Below are 17,640 nucleotides of genomic sequence, written 5' to 3'. Positions count from 1 at the left end.
TGAGCATACAGGCAATAATGCTGGTCTTGTAACTCCAGTTCAGCCGGCTGTTTACTTTATCAGATTTTATCTCATAATCGAACTCCAATTTCAACAAATGGCAAAGACATTTATGGCCAATATATCCAGTTTCCCCTCAAAATATCACCTCTGGAGCCAATTCCAAGAATTTAATTGTATGAGACGAACAGCAACTGTTGCTTTGGTGAAATACTTTTTCCCCCTTATTCAGAGGAAAACATCACATCACTGGCAAAATGAGAAATTTCATAAAGTAGCAATTCCTTTCCATCATACTGTAGCTGAGAGATGCAATTAATAAAAATGGAAAGGCACAACATCTGAGCAGCACCCAAAGTAATAACTACCTTTATGAATATGAGACATGGTTCTCAGGGCCTCAGGGGACCAGTTCTCACCCCGTTGATCCTGTTGTCAGACAACATATTTCATATCACTGAACATGTCCTATTCCAGGCATGCAGGGAAGGGATATTGGAGGAAACAGAAAAGTCAGAGAAAATCAGAGTGCTTGCAAGCCCAGTTTTTTTACAGCAAGAAGAAAACTGATATAGCTTGGAGAGTCGGGCCAAGAATGAGAGAAAATTAAAAAGGGATTCACATCCAGAGAAGAATTTGAACATATGCTAAATCTAAAAAAAAGTTGCCTGGAACCCCAAGTCATTTAGAGGTCCTGAATTTCCTGAGAAATTTGTCCATTTCTCGTCATTTTATACTTTGCCAAAATTTGTGTCATCTACTTAGGCATACACTTATTATAAAAGTATCATTTGCAGACAGTTCATCAGCCATCCTGTCCACTAAGATGTCCTAAAATGGCTTTTCATCCTACTTCCTTGACCCCAGGTAAAGAATGCAACCTAGCTTATACTCCACATACCTTCTCCTGAGGAAGGTGGAGGCATTCTGAAGCCCTGCCTACAGTGAACATCATCTACTTCCCAGGTGACTATGGCCCCTACCACACAAGGACCTCCTACAGAAAACAGTGAGCTCTTCACAGTCTTCTGAAAATTGGCAGTGTGAATCTTGTGAGTACACAGAAAGTTACACCTGAACTCAAAAGTAGCACCTATGCTGAGCTGGAACCATGCCTGATACCTCACTTGTACATCAGTGCAGAGTTTTCCCCCAAACTCAACCCCAAGCACAGTTCACTTGATTCACAACTCATATAGTTATAGTTATGGTAACAAACAAAGATCAAAATGCCCACAAAAAAGGTGACAGGTGGTATCTATATAACAAGATACTACCAACAGCTTAACGCCAGATGTCTATGCCCCATCAAAAAACATAAAGAGTATGATTAACTGAGACAATATGTCTCCTGCAACAATTAGTGCTCCCATCATAATGCTCCCTGAGAAAAGCAACTTGGCTGAGGCAGAAGATAATGAGTTCAAAATTATAAATAGATTATAAAATTAGAATGTATATTCAAGAACTCAAAGAGGATATGAATAAATGCCAAAATGAAGACTTAAAAAATATGAACAGTTGAAGGAAATTGTGTAAACAATTTAAGACATGTAAAATCAGTTTCAGCAAGATAGATGCTCTGAACAAATGACCAACTGAAATAAAAATCAAGATGAAAAATTCAGCAAGTCAAATAAAAAGCTCAGAGGAAAACATTATCAATAAATTAGATTAAGTGGAATAGATTTTAAGGCAAGGTAGAGAAATTGGATTACTCAGATAAACAAAATATTAAATGGAAAAACTAACCCAGGAATGGAACATGCTGGACCTTTGGACCCTATAAGAAGTTCAAACCTATAAATAATAATTACCAAAGGAAGAATCAAGAATGCCTGCAAAGAATAATTACCAAAGAATCTCATGTCAAAGGCACAGAAAAATATTTCTACACATCATCAAATAAAATATTCTGCATCTAAGAAAAGTGATGCTTACAAGGTTCAAAGGTATACACAGTACCAAATAGATAAGGCCAGGAAGTAAATTCACCTAATACTCAAAACATTAAAAACTCTATAACAAAGGAATGATACTGGAATCTAGAAAAGAGGACAAAGTCACAGATAAAGACAAGCTTATCAGAATAATACTTGACTTTTCAATGAAGACTTTGAAAGCCCAAAAGGTTTAGAAGAAATGTTATACAATTTCTGGAATACCATAGATGCCAACCTAGAAAAAGAGAAAGGAAAACTTTATGTGGTAAAAACAGGCTAGATAACCAATTTAAGCCAGATCTTCAGAGTACACTAGAAGAAATACTTACATATGAAAAAAAAAAAAAAAAAAAGGTTAAACATACCTAAGAAGCCTCACACAGGGAATGAGTAATTCCAGAACACTGTATCCAAAGAGGTCTAAACCTACATCACAAAATTAATAAAATAACAAGAATGAATGCACATTGTTCAATAATAATTGAATATTAATTATCTCATGTTGCCAATAAAGACATACACATTAATAGGTGGAACAAGAAAACAGGATCTACCTTTTTTTCTGCAAAAACCAGCAAACAAACAAAACACCTTACAAACAACAATAGGGACCACTTTAGTGTAAAATAATACCAAAAAAAAAAAAAAAAAAAAAAAAAAAAGCCTATCAAGCAAATAAATGAAGGAACAAGAGGATATAGAGATTCTACCATCTGGCAAAATAGACTTCAAACCAAAGCTAATCAGAGGAGGTAAGGAGGTTACTAATCAAAGAAAAAAATCTAACAAAAGTATATTTTAGTCCTAAACATTTATTTACTAAACATAGGAACACCTAATTTCATAAAAGAAACATTATTACTTAAACAACACATCAATAATGGATAATTGAGCTGGGCATGGTGGCACAGGCCTTTAATCCAAGCACTTGGGAGGCAGAGGCAGGCGGATTTCTGAGTTCGAGGCCAGCCTGGTCTACAAAGTGAGTTTCAGGACAGCCAGGACTACGCAGAGAAACTCTATCTTGAAAAGCCCCACCCCACCCCAAAAAATGGATAATTGCAATACCCAACTCGCACCAATAAACTCTCAGAAAGAAAGTTTAAAAACATATTCTGAAGTTAAATATTATCATAAATGAAATGGACTTTACATAGCTATATAACATCCCACCTTTATATTAAAGGATAGAATCTCTTCTCCACAGCTGATAGACTTCCTTGAAAACAGACCACTTGATAGGATGCACAGAAAGGTCCCAATATGTATGGGAAAATTTAAGGCAGATAAGAAATTGTGTCTGAGCACAAAGGAATAAAGCCAGATATCAACAGCAATAGAAACTAAAGATGGTACATGAATTTATGGAAATTGAACAACTGAAGGAACTCCTAAAAGAAAATTGGGTTGAGAGAAATCAAGCAAGAAATTTAAAATTCCCTAAAATTGAATGAAAATTAACACACAAAAATCTACAGAATGCAATGGGTGCAAGCCTTAGAACAATTTAGAGCTCTAAGTGCGTACATGTTTTAAAAAATGTACCTTGAGCCAGGCAACAGTGGCTCACTCCTTTAATCCCAGCACTCATAAAGCAGAGGTGGATCTCTGTGAGTCCAAGGCCAGTCTGGTGTACAGAAACTTCCAAGACAGCCAGAGCTACACAGTAGTAACCCAGTCTCAACAAAGAAAGAAAGAAACAAACTTGAGCAACATAAAACAACAATAAAAAACATAAGATATTTCATATTAATAATTTATTATGATGTACCTGAAGGCCTTGCAAAAACACAAACAGCAGGCAAAAACATTAGCTGGGAATATAATATAAGGGCTGAAATTAATGACAGAGGAATGGAAAAAAAAACAATAAAAATGTTCTTTTTTTTTTTAAGTCATCCTATCCATCATATGCAGGTGTATATCCAGCATGCTCATCACGTTATCTTGTGTCTTAGCTCTACAAAACTTCCCTCTCATTGTATCAGTTACTTTTCTTATTGTTGTGTCCAAACACTTAACAAAAGCAACTCACCAAAGGAAGGGATTGCTTTTCCTCATAGTGTTTAATTTAATATATAGCCCATCATGCAGGAAACACATTGTGTCACAGTTATGAGCTGCAGACCGCATGCACGCACAGACAGGGAGCTAGGAAAAGAAGATGCTGGTGCTCAGCTGGAATTTTAGGCCGTGTGATGAAGGTGCCACTCACATTGAGTGTAGACCTTCCATTCACAGCTAAATGTTTCTGGTTAAACAGAGAGGTAGGTGTCCATGGTGAGCCTGAATTCAGTAAAGTTGACATTGAAGCCCAGTCCTCACAATCATTATTTGTAGCAGCAAATTGAAACTCCTGGTCAAGAGATTTTTATCAGATATTTATGAAGAAGAAAAGACTCATTGCATATCAATAGCATCCTTTATAGTACCAAATAACAGTAATTTTACTTTGTTTTATTTTATTTAAGTTGTGCAAAGGGTAGAACCACAGAGCACACGTGAAGTACTCTGTCACTGAGGTAAAACCCAGTCCTGATTGCCATTTCAAATTGATAAACAGAAAGCTCAAATATCCCTTTCCCTCTTTGAAGCTGTCGAACAAAGCCCTCAAGCATTTTATCTTCTAATTCCTCCCACCATTTTAGCTCAAAGATATAGGAGATAATCTCTTGACCATAGACATTTTTACTTTTATTTAAAAAGTATTGTATATGTAATTTTACATATTTTGGGTGTATAGTGTAAGAATTCAACATGCACATACAACATGTAATTAGAAAACCAAAGTAATTATTATCTCTATCTCTTTAAACATTTATGATTTCTTTGTGTTGAGAAAGCTTAAACTCCTCACCCCATTAATTAAAATGTATAAAACAAACCATGTACAGCTACAATTATGATATTGTGTTATAGAACAGTAGAACCCTGTCTGTCTTCCCTTCCCTTCCCATCCTATCTTCTACTGAACACAACTCCCCTGCCTCCTCCCCTTTATACCATAGCTCCTGTCTAAGAGCAAGAGCATATAGTATTTGCCTTGAAGCCCAGACATTTCTAACCAAGTTTTTTTTTTCAGGTATAGATATTGTGTGTGTGTGTGTGTGTGTGTGTGTGTGTGTGTGTGTGTGTGTGCGCGCGTGTGTTGTCATTCAGAGGTATTGTTGAGCTAACATTCAGTAGAACAAGAAATGTATTGAATGACAGCTAGCGGGTTGACCAGCATTAAATCTAGTTGAATATACATACCATTCATTAGGGTGTGATTTATATTTCAAAAACCCATTGAGGATAGAGATAGGTTTGGAACATAAATGTTAATCAAGAGATGCTAAGACTCAATACACACAAGCATGGGTGAAGTCCAGTTTTCTGAGTTGGATGAAATTGAAGGTGAGATTTCATTAATGAAGATTTAGAAACTAAAATAAAGTTTCAAATGTTTTTGTCCTAATTATGTGTTTAAATTGGGGAAACTTATAGCCTCCTCTACAAAGACTCTGAATAAACAACAAACTTTGCAAAGATGACTGCATCTTTAAGTCAGAGTAAATATTGTTCCATTGTCTTATTTGCAATTCTGAAGAAATAGAGCAAAGAGGACAGAATGAAGAGCCATCATGGAGTTAAGATTTAATGTCCTCAAATTAATGAATGTACCCCATTCTCCTTCTAATCAGCTGAGTCCATGATAGTCTACTCAGTTTCCACTTCCCACCATCCTTGTGGCAGAGTGACTACTGAACAGTGATGTGGGTACCCATCCTGAGCTTGCTCTATACTGAAGCAAGGCTGCTATATTCCTCTCACTGTTCATTCCCCATCTGCTGGTAGAGAGCTGTGCTGGGACCTGGGTAACTAGAATCAGAGTAGAAGATACCTTGAGTTGCTGATTCCCTGAGAGGTTCTTTAATTGTTGAGAATAGTTTTTGCTATCCTGGCTTTTTTGTTATTCCTAATGAATATGAGAATTGCTCTTTGTAACTCTGTGAAGAACTGAGTTGGAATTTTGATGGAGATTGCATTGAATCTGTAAATTGCTTTTGGCAAGATGACCATTTTTATTATATTAATCCTGCCAATCCATGAACATGGGAGATCATTCCATCTTCTGAGGTGTTCTTCTATTCTTTCTTCAGAGACTTGAAGTTCTTGTCATACAGATCTTGTTTGGTTAGAGTTACCCTAAGTTATTTTGTATTATTTGTGGCTATTGTAAAGGGTTTTGTTTCCCTAATTTCTTTCTCAGCCTGTTTATCCTTTGAGTGTAGGAAGGCTACTGATTTGTTTGAGTTAATTTTATATTCGGCCACTTTGCTGAAGTTATTTATTAGCTATAGGAGTTCTCTGGTGGTTTGGGGGGGGTCACTTAAGTATACGATCATATCATCTGCAAATAGAGATAGGTTGACTTCTTCCTATCCAATTTGTATTCCTTTGACCTTCTTTTGATTTCTAATTGCTCTGGCTAGGACTTCAAGTACGATATGGAATAGATAGGGAGAGAGAGGACAGGCTTGTCTTAGTACCTGATTTTACTGGGATTATTTCAAGATTCTCTCCATTTAGTTTGAATTTGGCTACTGGTTTACTGTATATTGCTTTTATTATGTTTCGTTATGGACCTTGTTTCCTGACCTTTCTAAGTCTTTTAACATGAAGAGATGTTGAATTTTGTCAAATGCTTTTTTGGCATCTAATGAAATGATCCTGTAGTTTTTTTTTTTCTTTCAGTTTGTTTATGTAGTGGATTACATTGATATATTTCTATATATTGAACCATTCCTGGGATAAAGTCTTCTTGATAGTGGTGAATGATTGTTTTGATGTGTTCTTGGATTCAGTTGGCAAGAATTTTATTGAGTATTTTTGCATCAATATTCAAAAGGGAAATTGGTTTGAAGTTCTCTTTCTTTGTTGAGTCTTTGTGTAGTTTTGGTATCAGTGTAATTGTGGCTTCATAGAATGAATTGGGTAGTGTTCAAGCTGTACTACAGAAGAATAGTGATTAAAACTGCATGGTGTTGGTATGGTGAGAGGCAAGTAGATCAATAGTATAGAATTGAAGACCCAGAAATGAACCTACATGCCTATGGTCACTTGATCTTTGACAAAGGAGTTAATACCATCCAGTGGAAAAAAGACAGCATTTTCAACAACTGCTGATGATTCAACTGGCAGTTAGCATGCAGAAGAATGAAAATTGTTCCATTCTTATCTCCTTGAACAAAGCTCAAGTCCAAGTGGATCAAGGACTTCCACATAAAACCAGATACACTGAATCTAATAGAAAGGAAATTGAGGAAGAGCCTTGAGCACATGGGCACAGGGGAAATTTTCCTGAACTGAACAACAATAGCTTATGCTCTAAGATCAAGAATTGATGAATGGGACCTCAAAAAATTACAAAGCTTCTGTAAGGCAGAGGACACTATCAATAGGACAAAATGGCAAGCAACAGATTGGGAAAATATCTTTACCAATCCTTCATCGAATAGAGGGCTAATATCCAATAGATAAAAAGAACTCAAGAAGTTAGACTCCAGAGAACAAAATAACCCTAACTAAAAATGGGGTACAGAGCTAAACAAAGAATTCTCAACTGAAGAATACCAAATGACTGAGAAACACCTAGATAAATGTTCAACAGCCTCAGTCATAAGGGAAATGCAAATCAAAACAACCCTGAGTTTCCACCTCACACCAGTCAGAATGGTTAAGATGAAAAACTCAGGTGACAGAAGATGCTGGCAAGGATGCGAAGAAAGAGTAACACTCCTCCATTGCTTGTGGGACTGCAAGCTGGTACAACCACTGTGGAAATTTGTTTGGCAGTTCCTCAGAAAATTGGACATAGTACTACCTGAGGACCCAGGTATAACACTCCTGGGCATATACCCAGAATATGCTCCAACATTTAATAAGGACACATGTTCTACTATGTTCATAGCAGCCTTATTTATAATAGCCAGAAGCTTGAAAGAACCCAGATGTCCCTCAACAGAGGAATGGATACAGAAAATGTGGTACATTTACAAAATGGAATACTACTCAGCTATTAAAAACAATGAATTCATGAAATTCTTAGGCAAATGGATAGAACTAGAAAATATCATCCTGAGTGGGGTAACCCAATCACAAAACAGCACACATGGTATACACTCACCGATAAGTGGATATTAGCCCAAAAGCTGGGAATACCCAAGGTACAATTCATAGACCAAATGAAGCTCAAGAAGAAGGAAGATCAAAGTATGAATACTTTGGTCCTTTCAGAATGGGAAACAAAATACCCATGGGAGAAGATACAGAGACAAAGTCTGGAGCAGAGACTGAAGGAAAGACCATTCAGAGACTTCCCCACCTGGGGATCTATCCCATATACTGTCACCAAATCCAGACACTATTGTGGATGCCAACAAGTGCTTGCTGACTGGAACTAAAGCTGTCTCTTGAGAGGCTCTGCCAGTGCCCAACAAATAGAGGTGGATGCTCTCAGCCAACCAATGGACTGAGCACAAGATCACCAATGGAGGAGCTAGAGAAAGGACCAAAGGAGCTGAAGGAGCTTGCAGCCCCATAGGAGGAACAACAATATGAACCAACCAGTACTCCCAGAGCTCCCAGGGACTAAACCCTAACCAAAGAGTACACATGAAGGGACCCATGGCTCCAGCTGCATATGTAGCAGAGGATGGCCTTGTTGGACATCAATGGGAAGAGAGGCTCTTGATCCTGAGAAGGCTCAATGCCCCAGTGTAGGGGAATAAAAGGAGAGGAAGCAGGAATGGGTAGGATTGGGAAGCTGGGGGAGGGGAGATGAGATAGGGGGTTTTCTGAGGGGAAAACAGAAAAGGGATAACATTTAAAATATAAATAAAGAAAATATCTAATAAAAATAAGAGGTACCTTGAGGAGGGAATGCTTCTCTAGCAGTGCAAATTTCTTATTTTTGCCATTATGCTGAAGCAAAGGAAATGCCTTTAACAATGGAGCAGTTGTACCTGGCTCTCCCTGTTACATCCTTTTAAATGATGGCTGACACCAAAGGTGTGCTTCAGAATCCTGGCCTACTTTCCAGCCTTTTCTCTCTGCTAAGGCATAGATCTTAGTACTATCTTAGTTTTAAAGACACCTTTGACACTGATGCAGTACCAAGGCTGGAATCTCATTTGCTTCCTAATGCAGAGGTCTATGTGCCTTCCTTTGCAAACATTATTTCAAGCAGAGGGCCAGTCTCCCTATTTCTTATCATTTTAAAATCTGGGGTATTCCTATTCCATTTCAGTCCCTGTGTTTTTAATCATAGCCAAAAGCAAATGAAAACTTTTGGATATTTATGAGTTCACCTTTGCAAATACAAACACAGAGTGATGGATGGTGCCTGACTCTCATCCATTAATAATATCTAATATCAACATGTGCTGCCTTTGGTAGTGTCTGTCTCCCCCCCCCATCTCTTCATAGTGGATACATGTGTTTCATTAAAGCCACAGAAACGTCACCCTAAAACAATCACAAAAGAAAAAAGTCACAATGATGCTTCCATACATTGTGGGAAATAGGACAAAAAGAATGGCAGAATTAAGAAAACTAAAGATTTTTTTCATTAATTTTTTTATTATTCACTTTCCATCCTGATGATAGCCTCCTTCCTCCTCCCACCACACCCCCAACACATACAGATCCTGCCCTCATCTTCCACCCATTTCTCCTTTGAGAAATGGGAGGCATACACTGAGAATCATGCCACTTTGGCACATCAAGTCTCCTCAGGACTTGGCACATCCTTCCCCACTGATACCAAAAAAAAGGCAGCTCAATTAGGGGAACAGCATCCACAGACCAGCAAGTGATTCAAGAATAGGCCCCGCTCCAATTGTTGGGGAGCCACATGAAGGTCAAGCACATCTGCTACATATGTAGGGAGGGGCTAAGTCTAGCCCATGTATGCTCTTTGGTCGATGGTTCAGTGTCTGGAAGTCCAGGTTAGTTGACTCTGTTGGTCTTCCTGTGGAGTTCCTATCCCTTCTGGGCCCCTCAGTCCTAACCCCAACTCTTCCACAAGACTTGCTGAGCTCTGAGCAATGTTTGGCTGTGGGTCTCTGCATCTTTTTCAGTAGGCTGCTTGGATGGAGCCTCTCAGAGGTCAGTTTAATGATGCAGACCCAAGTTCAAATAGAACATACAGTCTACAGCCATTAGTCAAGTTATCTCCCCAAACTTCAGTTTCTTCTTTATGAAAAAGAGTACTAGTAGCTCTCCAATGAAAATTAAATGAGATGATAGAGGTAATGTATACTTTGAGTGAGTGGTATCTCTCAGCACCTGGTAGGACTCTATTCTAGGAAATGCCTTTCCTTAGAGCTAATGCATTAATTCTTTTTTAACATTTGCCTTTAGAAGAAATTGACAGTCAGAGCATTTGGCAGCAGTTTCTGAAGCCAAAGAAAGTTTGCCTGATTCAGGGAGAGTGACTGTTTTGTTGAGCCATTGGGGCCTACTCCAAATTCACAACAAACACCACAGAATGCTCACTGAACTGTACAGCATTAATTATACAGCCTATTTATAATAATCTTCCAGGGTCTCATTACCTACAGCAGTCACAATGTGGCTGTGTCATTTTGGTTTAGACTGAGGGACTCACAGGAAGGGCTTGTCATTCCTTCTGGAGATTTCTGTATTTGGTGACATTTCCCCAGCTTGCGGCAAAACAGTAGCTGCAATTAATTACTTTTTTGAATTGGCCATAGGACAGCTTGTAAGTTTTCTGCTGCCCTCTGTCAATTTTGGCACAATGAATTCTCTTTTAAAGTGTCTATACAACTTGCATTTTAAGCATTCCGTAGATGACTAGCCACATACACATAGTAAGAGGTTGGGGATTACTTTGTATTTGATATTTTCTTCCCAATGCAGCATTACAATCATAACCAACTCGGGATCCTAATGCTTACAATTAAAAGAATTTTTAAACTGCAAAAACACCATTTCTTTATGCATCTAAAAGCTGTATTTCATCCATCTTTTTACTTATTTGTTTCTCATTTAGCACCAGCTCTGCACAGAAGCAGAACAATTTATAAGTGTTGATTAAACAAACTTAAAAACTTCCAAGGGGGGACCTTCCATGCTCAGTGCATTTCAGTACTGGGAGTTTAATGCTTTGGAAATGATGAGGTCAGCATAGACATGCCCAAGGTGGGTAAGATCCCAGGACCCTTTTTGTATCAAAAGCACACCTTCAAAACTAATTATAAAGCTGGTTAAGTTGGGCATTGCAATGAAATACACACAGGCCCAATTGAGTGATGTTTTCCTAGTTGATTATTCATAAAACATCTCAGGGAGTAATTTTAAATATTGGTTTTAATGTAGAAAGTATGGGGTGCTTAAAATTTATCTTAAACAAAGCTACTGTGTTATATATGTGATTATAAAATTACCAAAATGTTCTTTGCAAGAGGACAGTCTTCTTACAGAATTAAGCCACTTTTTATCATCTTCACCATTGGCTCCCCTGTGCCTCTTACCTGCTCGACATTAGCATCAAACCACTTTCAGCCTCACAGATAATAGCATCCAGGCCGATCTATATTGACCTCTTTCAGAAGTTCCTGGGTGTAACTGCTGTGAAATTATGAACTTCAAAGAATACCGCTGGTGCACGCACACTGAGAGCAGAACATGAGCGATAATAGGAAAACAGAGTAAATGTGAAAATGTGATTTCCTGCAAGAAAGTCAAAGATCAAAGGTGGCCATGTCTGCTTTGTTCCCTCAGTCAATTTGTTCTTTTATTTTCATACCAGTAAAAGCGATGCTAGAGAGTAACTTATTTTATCTCGGATTGGCTGATGTGCCAAAGCAATATGGGGAGTCAAATCTGAGAGATAGGTGAGCTTTGCATATGCTGAGTATCTAAGGAAATGATCTAACATCTCCTCCAGAAATCCTGGCCCTTTCCCCACCACATGAATGCAATCGCAGGACAAAGGGGAAGGACTGGATGAGAAATCAAGCTCTACCTATCAGGTATCTGGCTAACATACTCTGAACACCAGCTCTTACTGGGGAACAAAATAATCACAGGAGCTAGAGGGAGGAAGGGACCAGGGAGGGAGAGGAGGGGAAGAGAAAGGAGGGGCAGGAACAGGTATTGGAAGGGATAGGAGAGAAGAATAAAGGATCAGGAAACTGAATAGAAACATGTAGCAGAGGAGGATGAAGAACTGGTGGCCACTAGAAAGTCCCAGACTCCAGGAAAGTGAGAGGCTCCCATAAGCCAATGGCAATGACTTTAGCCCAAATACCCAACCAAGGGGAGATACAACCTGTAGAGAGCACCTCCAGTAGACAGGCACGGCTCTCAGTTGAGTGATGGGGTCACCCATGCATCTCAAAACTTTAAACCCAGAAATGTTCCTGTCCAAAGGAAAGACAGGGACTAAAAATGGAACAGAGACTGAAGGATAGGCCATCCAGAGACCACCACACCTAAGGATCCATCTCATCTGCAGACACCAAAACCCCCAACACTATTGCTAATGCCAAGAAGCACTTGCTGACAGGAGCCTGGTATGGCTATTCTCTGAGAGGTTCTGCCAGGACCTGACCAATACAGATGCAGATAACAGCCAACTATCGGACTGAGCCTGGGGATCCTGATGGAAGAGCTAGTGGAAGGACTGAAATAGCTGAAGGGGATTGCAACCCCATAAGAAGAACAGTATCAACTAACTGGACCACCCAGAGCTCTCAGGGACTAAAGCACCAACAACAGTATACATGGAGGTAATCAGGACTCCAATCACATATGTAGCAGAGGATGGCCTTATCTGGCATCAATGGAAGATGTCAGAGGGAGGCTTGATGCCCCAGTGTAGGGGGATGCTAGAGGAGTAAAAGAGAAGTGGGTGAATGGGGAGAAGCACCCTCATAGAGGCAAAGGGGAGGGGGAGAGGGAGGGAATGGGGAGCTGGTGGAGGGGTAGCAGGGGGATATCATTTGAAATGTAAATAATTAAAATGATTAATAAAAATAAAAATAAAAATAAATAAATAAAAAAGAAAAGCATACCATGTGTCTTTTAGTGAGTATGGTAGTCTAATAACAAAGTAGGTCTGGAGTATTCTTATACTCTCTCCCTTTCTTTCCCTCTCTCTTGCTCTTGCTCTTTTTCTCTCTCTCTCTTTCTCTCAAAGAAAGAGACACACACACACACACAGATGATGCACACACAGATACATACACATACATACATATACACATACATGCACACACACACACGCACACGCACACGCACACACACACACACACACACACACACGCACGAGAATGCGTGAGTGCGTGCATGAAAGACTTCAAGTTAGAAAGAAAATTAGGTTGTATTGTACATCACCGTTTGAGCCTTAATTACCAATGAAAATAATACTATTTACTAAGTTTAGTAATAAATAGTAGTAAATCATAAATAAAAGATTTTCTCTGAGTGGCAGAGGAGCTCTGCACACACTTATCAGCTAATACCCAGATAAGACTCTGCAAGGGCAAACAGTAAGCTTGGATCCTGATGGAAACTGGGTAGCTTGCAGTGAAGGATGGGTCAGGGATGTTGTGCTGTATTTCCTGCAGGCACAAGGCCCTTTAAGCACTGGCTGATGCTTTCTTGACAACGTTCAAGTAGAGTGGGACTTGGATTTGAACCCAAATCTGGCGTCTAGAAGGCAAAAGTTTTGTAGACTGCTACCGGGGTAGGAGAATCTGGTTGCTTTTGCTCTGAAACCATCATAAGCACCTCAGCATTGTGGGAAAATCCAGCAACCAGGAATGGTGGATGTAAACGCCAACAAAAGAAAGGCCTATGCACCACCATCCAGCGTCATATCATCTATATCACCGATGAGTGAGACTGACTGTCACTCACATACCTAATAGAAAAGGAGAGAACATGACCGTGAAGACTGAAAGGGGGGAATGACCACAACCCTGCTTTTACAGATGTTAGTAAATATATTCAAATCAGCAGCCTAACATGAAGTCATTCAAAATGTACCTACTTTGTGGGACTGTAGACATTTCCTCTTTAGTTTGTGTGTTATGACATGTTATGGCTAAGAGGCAATCAATCTTTAGTTTGTTTATTCCTTTTTTTGTTTAATTTATATCAGAACAAAAACACCAGAGGCCCAAGATTTCGTTTACAAGTAAATAAAAATTTAAAGGGACAATAGGAACTAAAAACCAAAATCCTTTGTAGTTATTTTTCCAGGTCCCTTCTTCTCATTAGTAATGGAAACTTTCCCCCTCCAGGAAGACAGAGAGGAAAGGGCATTTTAAATTCTGCAGAACCATATCTCCCCATCCCACCATACTCCTACCATGACCATTTTTGAGTTTATGAAATGAAACTAAAGTCACCATGAAGTTGATATCCAAAAATTGCATCTACAGAAATAAACCCTCTTGCATCTGTGAAAATACTTTTAGGTGTATGAGAAACATGAACACATGCAGGATTGTTGTCTCCAGAAACATGAATCTCAGTATTTTAATTTGCAAATATCTAGCTGATAGTTGGGTCCTAAAAATATAGGTCTTGACATGTAGGAGATCAAGGGAAAAATGGAGCAAGATAATCACTGCAGTGAGGGGCAGAAATAACAGAGACATTTCGGTGCCCAAGGATACCACAGCTAACACTTTAATGGGAGAATATGATTAGACAAGATAAAGTTAAAACCATTGATTCTAGAACAAAGTTAAAGAGAAAAATGGACAAGTTCTTTGGAAAAGAAATTAAGAAAAAGTGAGACTTATATTTGATAGGAGTCAGAAAAACAACTCTCTACTCAGAAACTCCCCTATACTTTGAGACCAAATAGTTCCCACAGAAAAACATGTAAAGGTCTTCTGTTCCAGAGCCCATTCACTGAAACAAGAATCAGAAAGGAAAAAGCTAGGTCGACAATGACAGAGATGGACGTAAGATGTCTGTGAAGCATGTCCAGGAGGACTGGATGAAGACCTTGAATCAGACTGGCCTCTTCTGTGCCTGGCACAGTGTTATTATTACATTCTCTTAATCCTGCATGTTCCTACATAAACTTGTTTCAAAAGGCCAATTGTGCTGCAGTTAATTAATAGAACCCTATGCGTAAAGCTCTGACTTCCTGTACTTCTTTTTCTATTCCTGAGATAAAGACATTAACAGATTATCCTAGTTCACAACAAAGACCATTCAATATCTTCTCAGTGCCCTCAAATTCCTTCTACTTCTTTCCAGAAGGGAAAAAAAAAAAAGCCAGAAAAGAGAACACTTACTCTCAGTATTTACACTAACTTCAATCCATTTTCATCAGTCTGATTTTGAAAGGATTCAATATATATTTTCCAAAGAAATTTTTCCTACTATTTGAAATGTGTTTTTATTTTATTATCAGTTACAGAATGTTGCTTAATAAGTGCTATTTGGTATCCAAGCCAAATTCTGAAGACTGTTAGATGTCCTTTTCAAAATGGTTTCAAGAGGAAGCTGAGTTCTCATAGAAAGAAAAGGAACTCTATCCGGAACAGTGTAGGTTTGTCTCTGCAGCTCTCAGGGACAGAGTTCAGAGAGGTTATGGGAAAGGAACTAGGTGTCCCTGATTAGGCACTGATTAGGTTGGGGGCTGTAGAGACTGCCAAGGCTCCTTAAACTCCAAACAGTTAGAAATGATCCTCAACCAACAAAAGAAAGGAAAACCAACAGCTTGGTTTTAGATGCACATGTTAGAGACTGAATAGTTTAGATTTTAGTTTTCAGAAAAACAGGTGAAAGACTGTAGTTCTGGCCAAATGGCTCACTTCTTGTGCCCTTGAGGATGAACAGATGGAGGGGGCAGTTGGAAGGTCCTCTGCTGGCTAAGGAGAAAATAGACCTTGAAATAGATGCCTCAGTCAGATCTCTCATTATTTACCTATTCCTCAGTGCCGAGTGATGCAGTACTCCTAATGAACTACGATGTTCCCAAAGGCGGCTTCCTGAAAGGCAAGCTTTGCAGCTGTTCTTCTCACCTGGAACTTCAATCCAACATTTGAACAAATGGAGTCTGGCGTGGAGCTGAGGGAACTCCCTGCATTATTAACAAGATGCAAGTTTTAAAGGGAAGTTGAGTTGTCCTATCAAATCATAATATTTCACTAAAGGCCAAAATCATGCACAGCCTTTTCCTAGAGTGGTTCTGATCACAAAACTGTGAGTCATTTTTGCTTTCATGGTCACTATGCCTGAGGTCTCATTCTAACTGGTTCCCATGATCAGAGATGGACATTCATTACTAAAAACATGTGTGCCCTGAAGTTGTACTGTCAGAGGCGGTTGTTAGTATCAATCATCCAGAACTTATGCTATCTCACCATTAATATTTACCAAGGATAAGTTCTTAAAAGGTTTACTTATTTATTTTTTTAACAGGGTGTATTTATATACTAACCCCTCTTCCTCATTCCATGCTTCCCACTTCCCTTGGATCTTTCTATCTCACATGCTTCTGAAAACTTCATGCCTTATTATTTTCAGTTTTCCCACTGTATCTACTCAGTGTTGTTTCCATGAGTGTGAGAGTAGGGTCATGGGGAACCAACCCCAGACTATACCTCTGAAGGAAACAGGCTATATCTCATCCAGCAACTATTTAGCTGCCAATAATTCCTGACCTGTGACTGGGCATCATGAGCCATCCCAGATCTGTGCTGCAATACTAATACTGCTGTCTTGAACTTGTATAGTTCTTGTGTGGGCAGGCATTCACAGCTGAGTTTAGTGCCCTGACTTGACATATTCAAAAGACACTTTCCTAGTCAGGGTTTGTATTCCTGAACAAAATATCATGACCAAGAAGCAAGTTGGGGAGGAAAGGGTTTATTCAACTTACACTTCCACATTGCTCTTCACCAAAGAAAGTCAGGACAGGTGCCGCAGATGAACCTCACCTGGGTCCCCGATCTGCGTGGAATGGGTCTCTGGTTGAAGGTGAGCGAGGATTCGGGGAATGTGGGGTGACAAACAAATACAGACACAAGTGAGTGTGGTATCTGAATGCAACTTGTCAAATCGAGCATCAGCCTATTTATACAGAAGAAAATAGGGGAGTTACACAAAACAGAGGAATGCAAACCTGGAAGGGCTGGCAGGAACCAACTGGGATAACATTCAATGTTAACAGCTGGGATCAAAAATAGCTCCACCTAAAGTCACCTTAAAGTCAGTAGCCATTGACAAGGGCTTCATGCCCTTCCCATAGTTCCTATAGTCCACCTTCCCCTTAGGCCACTGTAATGCTTGTGTATGGGTGTAACTCAGCTACCTATGTTTCTAAGTATCTACCCTGGTTCCTCTTTAGATCACAATCTTCCTTCTTCCTAGAAAATGGTAAATTCCTGTNTAGGGCANTGACTTAGCTACCNAAACCCAGGGTCAGCTCAAGGACTGACTGCCTAGGATCTAACTTGGCTATGTATTAAGGGAAAGCACATGGATCTGTTTTCCAACTAAAGCAAGGACATTGGAGTATTCGTTATACAGGATGCTATGATTCCAGGAGACTAAGTTTCCGTGAACTTTTTGCCTTGGGACAGCACCCAGGTTTTTGGAGACCTGTTGCGCTTGTCACTACTGGAGAATGTAGCAGACAGGACACACACACACACAC

Source organism: Mus pahari, chromosome 3, assembly GCF_900095145.1.
Source record: "Mus pahari chromosome 3, PAHARI_EIJ_v1.1, whole genome shotgun sequence".
Lineage (NCBI taxonomy): Eukaryota > Metazoa > Chordata > Mammalia > Rodentia > Muridae > Mus > Mus pahari.
Note: the sequence above shows the minus strand (reverse complement) of the source record.